The sequence below is a fragment of the Octopus sinensis genome, linkage group LG28 (genome assembly GCF_006345805.1).
Source record: "Octopus sinensis linkage group LG28, ASM634580v1, whole genome shotgun sequence".
Lineage (NCBI taxonomy): Eukaryota > Metazoa > Mollusca > Cephalopoda > Octopoda > Octopodidae > Octopus > Octopus sinensis.
Genome location: NC_043024.1, coordinates 15,158,050 through 15,170,549, shown reverse-complemented (window position 1 = coordinate 15,170,549; position 12,500 = coordinate 15,158,050).

Genomic DNA, 12,500 nt, shown 5'->3' with positions numbered 1-12,500 from the left:
AAAGGCACTCCTGATGTGACTAACCATCCATTTTTTTTTATAGGCACAGGTGTTGCTATGTGGTAAGTAGCTTGCTTACCAACCACATGGTTCCGGGTTCAGTCCCACTGCGTGGCACCTTGGGCAAGTGTCTTCTACTATAGCCTGAGGTCGACCAAAGCCTTGTGAATGGATTTGGTAGATGGAAACTGAAAGAAGCCTGTCATATGAATGTATGTGTATATATGCGTGTGTATTTGTGTGTCTGTGTTTGCCCCCTCCCCCAACATTGCTTGACAACCAATGCTGGTGTGTTTACGTCCCTGTAACTTAGCAGTTCAGCAAAAGAGACCGATAGAATAAGTTCTAAGCTTACAAAGAATAAGTCCTGAGGTCGATTTGTTCAACTAAAGGCAGTGCTCCAGCATGGCCGCAGTGAAATGACTGAAACAAGTAAAATATTAAGATTGTACCTAGGACTACATTATCAAATCTGCCACAGTTGTTATGAATACAGACATTCATTCCATCCACGACATCTTATTTTAAACACAGTGGATCTAGAACTACATCATCTAATGTATACCTGTTCTTTATTCATTAATGGCTGGTCATGCTTGATGCAAGACACTCCAGCTGTGACCTTCTATCATATTTTAGACACAATGCATCTAGGACTACATTATTTTATCACTAACTTCTTTTTCTTTACATTATTTACATTATTTATATTTGATGGATATTTGTCCTCATCTTGTTTGTTGTTAACACAATGTTTTGGCCTTCATCAGATGTCTTGCGGAAATTTTAAACCTGGGTTCTCATTCCTAAGGTATTTCTTTTGATGTTGTTATTATTATTATTAAGGTCACTGCCTGGAATCGAACTTGGAATCTTGGGGTTAGAAGCCTGTGCTCTTAACCACTACACCATATTCCCTTGGGGTTACTTGCTCTTAACCACTACACCATATGCCCTTGGGGATACTAGCTATTAACCACTACTTCATATGCCCTTGGGGTTAGTAGCTCTTAATCACTACACCATGTGCCCTTGGGGATAGTAGCTCTTAACCACTACACCATATGCCCTTGGGGTTAGTAGCTCTTAACCACTACTCCATATGCCCTTGGGGTTAGTAGCTCTTAACCACTACTCCATATGCCCTTGGGGTTAGTAGCCTGTGCTCTTACCCACTACGCAAAATGCCTGTAGGCATATGGTGTAGTGGTTAGAGCACGGGCTACTAACCCCAAGATTCTGAGTTCGATTCCATGCAGTGACCTTAATAATAATAACAACATAAAAAAAATGCCTTAGGAATGAGAACCCAGGTTCAAAATATCCCCAAAACACGTGATGAAGGCTGGAGGGTATATCAGCCGAAACATTGTGTTAACGACAAACAAGATGAGGACAAATATAAATAATGTAAATAATGTACATAGTTTCTCATCTCTTAAATATAGAACTGTATTCTTTTCCTTTGTTTTTTGGTGCCAGGTCAGTCGTGATGCAGGACATTTCAGTTGTGGCCATCAATCACATTTTTTTTCAGATTCAGTGTATCTAAAGGTACATTTTTCTTATGTGCCCTAGTCTTATTTAACACAAGCATGTTGTGATTATCAGATTTAACTGCTATTTCTAACAGTTCATCAGCCACATAGTCTCCCTCTTTGGCTGGTGTATCAAAAACATTAATATCGATGCTTGAATGCCATGTTCTGCCAGGCTGAACCTCTCCTTTTGGAAATTCCAAAATTGACAGTTATGCCAATATCAATAACCAAATGAAGAATTTTATTACTGTAACATCAGCAACAGTGATTCTATTTTACCGAAATATTCTTTACTTGTCTTAAATTTATTTATTCCCACTAAAAAAGTGAACAACTTTCTTTTTTCTTTTTTCGTTTTGCCTTCTTTGAAACCCTGTCACTTATTTTTGGTTTTGTTCTTCAATAAAAATCTTTGATCATCAAAACCTTTCTTTAGATGCACAGAACTTTGCCAAATCTTTGAGTTTAATAACCAGTTCTAGTTTAACAATCCAGTCTTTCTATCTCTCTCCCTACACATCAGTAGTGCTCATATAAAGTTGACAAAGAACACCATTATCCTACACACCCTCTTTAATGCTGATAATATCTCTACTACGTTTCAAAGCTGCTACCATGCTCTAATTAAGTGAATTGGTAATTAAGGTAACAGCTTGTTTGCCAAGCTGAGGTATTCCAGTGAGAAAAGAGAAGAAAAATAAAATCCATAACATGACATAGAAACAATAACAAAAAAAAAAACCTCAGTAAAGCAGAATAAAGTTCAGAGTTTTGAGTGGTTTAATCACAATGTCGTGTGATAAGCTACAAGCCAAGAGAACATGAGTTCAATTCCAATAGGCAACTGTGAAATTTGCGGCTTAACTCCTTAGTTTTCAGATTTCTCTGTCAAATATAAAACTTTTTTTATTGACAGTGTTTTGAATTAATCATGCATTACTTTGTAGCTTTTAGATTTCAATGCTGTGGTAGTTTATTTCAAGAATAACATTGTAGGGTAAGTGTGAGAGGCCGAATCTGGTCAGGTAGAATATTTTGGCCAGATATAACCAGTTTAAATGCTAAAGGGTTAAAAAAATGACAATAAAAATTTACGGGCTGACCAATGCCTGGTGAGTGGATTTGGTAGACGGAAACTGAAAGAAGCCTGTCGTATATATGTATATATATGTACGTGTGTGTGTTTGTGTGTCTGTGTTTGTCCCCCTAGCATTGCTTGACAACCAATGCTGGTGTGTTTACGTCCCCGTCACTTAGCGGTTCGGCAAAAGAGACCGATAGAATAAGTACTGGGCTGACAAAGAATAAGTCCCGGGGTTGATTTGCTCGACTAAAGGCGGTGCTCCAGCATGGCCGCAGTCAAATGACTGAAACAAGTAAAAGAGTAAAAGAGAGAGAGGTTGTAAGTTGAACTAACACAAAATATAAATCGCATCTACTTGCCAGGTGTGTGATAGGATTTTTAAGCAAAAAATAGTCTTGTATAATGTAACAGGAACATTTATCTCCGTATATGTTCCTCACAGAAGACTGGAAGATGAAAAGAAGGACCATTTCTTTGAATCCCTTGTGCAGACTACTTTGATCAATGGAACACAATGATGTTATTATAGTGACAGGTGACTTCAACAATCATGGCTTTGGTTAGCACACCGGGCGAAATGCTTAGCCGTATTTTGTTTGTCTTTACGTTCTGGGTTCAAATTCCGCCGAGGTCGACTTTGCCTTTCATCCTTTTGGGGTCAATTAAATAAGTACCAGTTACGCACTGGGGTCAATATAATCGACTTAATCCGTTTGTCCTCTCTGTGTTTAGCCCCTTGTGGGCAGTAAAGAAATAGGTATTTCGTCTGTCGTTACGTTCTGAGTTCAAATTCTGCCGAGGTCGACTTTGCCTTTCATCCTTTCGGGGCCAATTAAATAAGTACCAGTTATGCACTGGGGTCGATATAATTGACTTAATCCGTTTGTCTGTCCTTGTTTGTCCTCTCTGTGTTTAGCCCCTTGTGGGTAGTAAAGAAATAGGTTTTAGAAATGAAGAGGGAACAAGACTACTGGAGTTTTGTTATGCAAGTGACTTACTGGTCTGCAATACTAACTTCAGAAAACCATTCAGCCACCTAATCACTAATTAATCTGACTAGATTCTCACCAGAAACAGGGACAGGCAGATACCTGTGAATGCAAAGTCAATTCCCGGATGAAGAATATACAACTCAATATAGGTTAGTGGTTATAAGAAATAAGAATGAAGATGCTGAGGGTGAAAAGTCTGTATGGATGGATAATGGTGTGCTTGCATTTAGTTATTCTGAGGAGAGAGAGAGATGTGTGGAAATGCCACTAAGAAAGGCTACTAAATGTGGAGGATGCATGGGAGAAGCTGAGACTTCCTGATGTGGACCCAAAAGAAGGATCAGCCATCAGAGATGATAGCAGTGTGATAGAGAAAGCAATTAAGGATATGAAGACACATATATATATATTTCTTTTATCAGTTATTGTTTACTTGTTTCAGTCATTAGACTGAGGCCCATGATGGTGGGGGGGGGGGCCTGCTTTGAAGAATTTTAGTCAAATTATTCTATCCCATTGCTTTTAAAAATATTATGCCTTACACTTATTCTGTCAGTCTCTTTTGGTGAACTGCTAAGTCTTGGGGAAGTAAATGCACCAACATCAGTTGTCAAATAGTGGTGGGGTACAAACACACACACACACACACACACACACATTCAATTCCTGTCATGAAAAATCCACTCATAATGCTCTGGTCAGCCCAGATATATATATATATATATATATACATATTTCTTTTATCAGTTATCTTTTATTTGTTTCAGCCATTCAACTGTGACCAAGCTGGAGCGTTGCTTCAAAGAATTTTAGTCAAGAAATTCAACTTTTATAATTTTATGCCTTACACTTATTCTGTCAATCTCTTTTGGTGAACTGCTACGTTTTGGAGATGTAAAGACTCCAACACCAGTTGTCAAATAGCAGTGGGGGACAAACACACACACACACAAACACATACACACACATACAAGAGGCTTCTTATAGTTTCCGTCTACCAAATCCACTCACAATGCTCTGGTCAGCACAAAGTTATAGTAGAAGAAACTTGCCCAAAGTGCCATGCAGTGGGACTGAACCCAGAACCATGTGGTTGGAAAACAAATTTATTACCACACAGCCACTCCTACACACTCTGATCTTCTTTCAGTCTCCATCTACCAAATCCACTCACAGGGCATTGATCAGCCCGAGGCAATAGTAGAACACACTTACTTGACCAAGGTGCTGCACACTGGGCCTGAACCCAAGACCACATAGTTAGTAAGCAAGCTGCTTAACCACAGAGCAATGCCTATGCCTTTTTGGAAACAATATGGCCGGGCTTAAACTGAAGCCACTTCCTGTTTCTCACTTTCAAAACTCATGTAATTTCAAGAACATTAACAAAAATATGCTGCTTCTACAATGAAAAGGCATGGATCACTAAACAAGTCTTTGAAGATTGGTTCCTGAATCGCTTTGGTTTGCAGATAAAGGAATATTCTAATAAGGAGAAGATTTCATTCAAAATTTTTGCACATTTTATGTAAAGCTCCAAGCTATCCACGATATCTCAGTGATTGGAATTCTAAAACTGAAGTAACGTAGTTACCTTTAACCACAACATCACTGATACAGCTTTTGGATCAAAGGATTATATACATTCTCTAAATGTCATCATCACCATCGTTTTTAACATCTATTTTTCAATGGTCGTATGAGTTAAATCAAATGCCATTCATATTCAAAGTATTTTATCAGCTCTGGTTTTTTGGAAATGGTACAATAGTTTGAATGCAATTAGGAATGTAGTTAAATCATGGAAGGGATCACAAGTGAAAGCTGAATGGTAAGTGGGTAAAAAGGAACTGAAAATATAAGTAAACACTTTGAAAGGTGTCCTTAGTATTGTATCATCATCAACATGGTTATAACAACCATTCTTCCATTCTTGGTCAGGGATCAGATGGAACTTTTTGGGGGGCAGATTTTCTAGGGACCATTTCCCTTCTTGTTATCAACCCTCAACTGTTTCCAAGCAAGGTAATATTCTCCGGTGACCAGCTATGTTTTTCATGGGAGACTAGAAAGACACAACCCCTCTTCTATAAGAGTGATGTTCATTTACAGCCACCACATGATATCTACACAAGGATACCCAACACATATATGTGCACGTGTACTATATCATCACCATCACCATTACCATCACCACCACCACCATCATCATCATCATCATCAATATTTAACATCCATTTTCCAAGCTGGCATGGGTTGGATGGTTTGACAAGAACTGGCAAGGCCAGAGGCCAAACCAGATTCCATAGTCTGTTTTGGCTGGGTTTCTCTGGCTGGATGCCCTTCCTAATGCCAACCACTCTACAGAGTGCACCGGGTGCTTTTTATATGGCAATATATTTATCACCAATATATTTATATGTATAAGTAATGAAGGTTACGGAGAGGGTCATAGCCCAACTAATTAGAGAGAGAGTTAGTTTAGATGAGATGCAGTTTGGGTTCGTGCCAGGGAAAAGTACCACTGATGCTATATTCCTGGTAAGGCAGCTGCAGGAGAAATACCTAGCCAAAGATAAGCCCCTGTACCTGGCTTTCGTTGACATGGAGAAAGCTTTTGATAGGGTCCCCCGATCCCTTATCTGGTGGTCAATGAGGAAACTAGTGATAGATGAATGGCTGGTGAGGACTGTGCAAGCCATGTACAGAGATGCCGTAAGTAAGGTTAGGGTTGGCAACATGTACAGAAGAATTCAAAGTAGAGGTTGGGGTCCACCAGGTTCAGTACTCAGCTCCCTCCTATTTATCATAGTACTCCAGGCAATTACGGAGGAATTCAAGACAGGCTGTCCCTGGGAGCTCCTCTACGCTGACGACCTTGCTCTTATTGCTGAGTCACTATCAGAACTGGAGGAGAAGTTCCGGTGTGGAAGGAGGGTTTAGAATCAAGGGGCATTAGAGTCAACCTAGCTAAAAAACCAAGTACTAATAAGTAGGAAGGTAGACAATCCACAAATGTCTTCAGGAAGATGGCCCTGCTCGATCTGTAGAAAAGGTGTAGGTAGAAACTCTATAAGATGTACCCAGTGTAAGCTATGGACACATAAGAGGTGCAGCAATGTCATAGGAAGGCTAACTAGGAAGATGGTTTTTGTATGTGGCAGATGCTCGGGCAGCTCATTAACCTCTGAAAATCTGCAGAAAACAACTTCCGTCACTTTCCAGGGGGAAAAACTAGAAGTAGTTGATAGCTTCCGTTATCTAGGTGACCAAGTCAGTAGTGGGGGGGTGGGTGTGCTGAAAGTGTAACTGCTAGAATAAGAATAGCCTGGGCAAAGTTTAGGGAGCTCTTACCTCTGCTGGTGACTAAAGGCCTCTCGCTCAGAGTAAAAGGCAGACAGTATGATGCGTGTGTACGAACAGCCATGCTACATGGCAGCGAAACATGGGCCGTGACTGCTGAGGACATGCGTAAGCTCGTGAGGAATGAAGCCAGTATGCTCCGATGGATGTGTAATGTCAGTGTACATACTCGACAGAGCGTTAGCACCTTGAGAGAAATGTTGTACCTAAGAAGCATCAGTTGTGGTGTGCAAGAGAGACGATTGCGCTGGTATGGTCATGTGGCGAGAATGGATGAAGATAGGTGTGTGAGAAAGTGCCAATCCCTAGCAGTTGAGGGAACCCGTGGAAGAGTAGACCCAGGAAAACCTGGGACGAGGTGGTGAAGCACGACCTTCGAACTTTAGGCCTCACACTGAGGAAATGACCAGCGACCGAGACTTTTGGAAATATTCTGTACGTGAGAAGACCAGGCAGGACAAGTGAGCCCAGCCCACTTATGAATGCCTTTCCTCCCTTGGACACAAAGACCTGTTGAGGCAAGCGAAGTCGATATAGAACCTCATCCGACGACAGACACCCATGCCAACCCCCCATGCTTGCGAAGACATGTTGGGGCAAGCGAAATCGAAACCGAATTGAACCAGCCAGGATCCCTGGCCTGGTGGTACGTAAAAAGCACTATCCGACTCGTGGCCATGGCACGTAAAATACTCCAATGCGACCGTACGACAGGCACCCATGCCAACCCCCTTTGCTTGTGAAGACATGTGAGGCAAGCGAAATCGAAATCGAATTGAACCAGCCAGGATCCCTGGTCTGGTGGTACGTAAAAAGCACTATCCGACTCGTGGCCGTGGCACGTAAAATACTCCAATGCGACCGTACGACAGGCCCCATGCCAACACCGCCAACCCCCTTTGCTTGTGAAGACATGTTGGGGCAAGCGAAATCGAAATCGAATTGAACCAGCCAGGATCCCTGGTCTGGTGGTACGTAAAAAGCACTATCCGACTCGTGGCCGATGCCAGCACCGCCTCGACTGGCTTCCGTGCCGGTGGCACATAAAATACACCAATCTGACCATGGCCGTTGCCAGCCTCGCCTGGCACCTGTGCAGGTGGCACGTAAAATGCACCCACTACACTCACGGAGTGGTTGGCGTTAGGAAGGGCATCCAGCTGTAGAAACATTGCCAGATTAGACTGGAGCCTGGTGCAGCCTTCTGGCTCCCAGAACCCCGGTCGAACCGTCCAACCCATGCTAGCATGGAGAACGGACGTTAAACGATGATGATGATGTATATATATATATATATATTTCTTTTATCAGTTATCTTTTACTTGTTTCAGCCATTCAACTGTGACCAAGCTGGAGCTTTGCTTCAAAGAATTTTAGTCAAGTAATTCAGCTGCAGAACTTTTATAATTTTATGCCTTACACTTATTCTGTCAATCTCTTTTGGTGAACTGCTACGTTTTGGAGACGTAAACACACCAACACTAGTTGTCAAATAGCAGTGGGGGACAAACATACAAACACACACACATACGAGAGGCTTCTTACAGTTTCTGTCTACCAAATCCACTCACAATGCTTTGGTCAGCTCAAAGCTATAGTAGAAGAAACTTGCCCAAGGTGCCATGCAGTAGGACTGAACCGGGAACCATGTGGTTGGGAAGCAAACTTATTACCACACAGCCACTCCTGCAACTAGCCACTCCTACACACTCTGATCTTCTTTCAGTTTCCATCTACCAAATCCACTCACAGGACTTTGGTCAGCTTGAGGTAATAGTAGAACACACTTACTTGACCAAGGTGCTGCACACTGGGCCTGAACCCAAGACCACATAGTTATGAAACAAGCTGCCTAACCACAGAGCAATGCCTGTGCCTTTTTGGAAACAATATGGCCGGGCTTAAACTGAAGCCACTTCCTGTTTCTCACTTTCAAAACTCATGTAATTTCAAGAACATTAACAAAAATATGCTGCTTCTACAATGAAAAGGCATGGATCACTAAACAAGTCTTTGAAGATTGGTTCCTGAATAGCTTTGGTTTCCAGGTAAAGGAATATTCTAATAAGGAGAAGATTGCATTCAAAATTTTTGCACATTTTATGTAAAGCTCCAAGCTATCCATGATATCTCAGTGATTGGAATTCTAAAACTGAAGTAACGTAGTTACCTTTAACCACAACGGCACTGATACAGCTTTTGGATCAAAGGATTATATACATTCTCTAAATGTCATCATCACCATCGTTTTTAACATCTATTTTTCAATGGTCGTATGAGTTAGATGAAATGCCATTCATATTCAAAGCATTTTATCAGCTCTGGTTTTTTGGAAATGGTACAATAGTTTGAATGCAATTAGGAATGTAGTTAAATCATGGAAGGGATCACAAGTGAAAGCTGAATGGTAAGTGGGTAAAAAGGAACTGAAAATATAAGTAAACACTTTGAAAGGTGTCCTTAGTATTGTATCATCATCAACATGGTTATAACAACCATTCTTCCATTCTTGGTCAGGGATCAGATGGAACTTTTTTGGGGGCAGATTTTCTAGGGACCATTTCCCTTCTTGTTATCAACCCTCAACTGTTTCCAAGCAAGGTAATATTCTCCGGTGACCAGCTATGTTTTTCATGGGAGACTAGAAAGACACAACCCCTCGTCTATAAGAGTGATGTTCATTTACAGCCACCACATGATATCTACACAAGGATACCCAACACATATAAGTGCACGTGTACATATATCATCACCATCACCATTACCATCACCACCACCACCATCATCATCATCAATATTTAACATCTATTTTGCAAGCTAGCATGGGTTAGATAGCTTGATAAGAACTGGCAAAGCCAGGCGCCAAACCAGGTTCCATAGTCGGTTTTGGCTGGGTTTCTCTGGCTGGATGCCCTTCCTAATGCCAACCACTCTACAGAGTGCACCGGGTGCTTTTATATGGCACTATCATCAATATATATACATACATATATATATATATATATATTGATCATAGTGCCATATAAAAGCAACCATATATATATTTATGTATATATATATATATATATATATATACATACATACATACATACATACATACATACATACATACATACATACATACATACATATATACATACATACATACATACAAATTAAAATCCAGAGTTTGCTGAGCTGTTTTGGAAGAATAACATGTAATAGCCTAACAATATGTCTTTTTTACTCCTCTAATGAGATTTTTCCCAATAAAATTACTGGAATTTAATTCTTTAGGAGAAAATCGAAACAGCTGTAAGTGAACATGTTGAATTTTTGCAGTTAAATTATATTAATGCTTCTTCTCCATTTCCTGGATTTTAATTTGAATATTTATAAACCAAGATTTATTGCTTAACCTATTATTTTAGGAATATTACTATTTACAACAAAATAATAGGTAACAAACCAGTAATTCATTGCATGTTATCTATCAGTTAAGGGATTTTTTAAACCTCTATTTTAATTTATATGTGTGTATATATATATATATATATTTCTTTTATCAGTTATTGTTTACTTGTTTCAGTCATTAGACTGAGGCCATGATGGGGGGGGGGTGTCACTGCTTTGAAGAATTTTAGTCAAATTATTCTATCCCATTGCTTTATAATTTTATGCCTTACACTTATTCTGTCAGTCTCTTTTGGTGAACTGCTAAGTCTTTGGGAAGTAAATGCACTAACATCAGTTGTCAAATAGTGGTGGGGGACAAACACACACACACACACACACACACACACATAGAACAGGCTTCTTTTAATTCCTGTCATGCAAATCCACTCACAATGCTCTGGTCAGCCCAAGGCTATAGTAGAAGATACTTACCCAAAATGTCATGCAGTGGGACTGAACCCAGAACCATGTGTTTGGAAAGCAAACTTATTACCACACAGCCACTCCTACACACTCTGATCTTCTTTCAGTCTCCATCTACCAAATCCACTCACAGGGCATTGATCAGCCCGAGGCAACAGTAGAACACACTTACTTGACCAAGGTGCTGCACATTGGGCCTGAACCCAAGACCCCATAGTTAGTAAGCAAGCTGCTTAACCACAGAGCAATGCCTGTGCCTTTTTGGAAACAATATGGCCGTCTTAAACTGAAGCCACTTCCTGCTTCTCACTTTCAAAACTCATGTAATTTCAAGAACATTAACAAAAATATGTTGCTTCTACAATGAAAAAAGCATGGATCACTAAACAAGTCTTTGAAGATTGGTTCCTGAATAGCTTTGGTTTCCAGGTAAAGGAATATTCTAATAAGGAGAAGATTGCATTCAAAATTTTTGCACATTTTATGTAAAGCTCCAAGCCATCCATGATGTCTCATTGATTGGAATTCTAAAACTGAAGTAACGTAGTTACCTTTAACCACAACATCACTGATACAGCTTTTGGATCAAAGGATTATATACATTTCTAAATGTCATCATCACCATCGTTTTTAACATCTATTTTTCAATGCTCGTATGAGTTAGATGGAATGCCATTCATATTCAAAGTATTTTATCAGCAAATAATTTTTACCAAATTGATTGATGCAGCAGACGTTGGCATCCGCTCTGGTTTTTTGGAAATGGTACAATAGTTTGAATGCAATTAGAAATGTAGTTAAATCATGGAAGGGGCCACAAGTGAAAGCTGAACGGTATTTGGAAAATGTATTCAAAACGTATGTAAACACTTTGAAAGGTTTTCGAAGTTTTGCAACCTCATCATTATCAGTTTTTCATGATTGCACTGGTCAGATTTGGATTTTTCTCATCAGATGTCCTTTTAGTCACAATCCTTACCTGTCTCCAAATAAGATATAACAGGGTTTTCAGGCTAAATTTTCTTTCATCACAACCAATGAGGCGGCAGAAACATTAGCATGGTGGGAAAAATGGTTAGTGTTATTTCGTCTGCTGCTATGTTCTGAGTTCAAACTCCGCCAAGGTCGACTTTGCCTTTCATCCTTTCGGGGTTGATTAAATGAGTACCAGTTACGCACTGGGTCAATATAATTGACTTAATCCGTTTGTCTGTCCTTGTTTGTCCCCTCTGTGTGTAGCCCCTTGTGGGCAGTAAAGAAATAATAAATACATACACACACACACATAAATACTTGATGGCCTAAACTAGTCACCCTCTTCTTGTAAAAGTATAACATGTATGAGGGGGTGTTGAAAAGTTCCAGGCTTTGGGTAAAAGAAAATACAGGAGGATCAGTTAATTATGATTTTATTCAACATATTCCCCTCTCAGATTCACACACTTATTGCAGAGGTCATTCAGTTTTTCTAAACCCTGTAAAAGAACTCAGAAGGTTGGGCTTCCAGCCAGGCCTTTCACGATACCCTTAAAACCAGGAACTTTTCAGCAGCCCCTCATATATGACTTTTACAAAAAGTTTTGAATAATTCTTCAGTTAAACTATTTTTATTATAAGCAAAGTAGTCAGACAATCTCAATAAGAGACAAGAATGGTAACTAT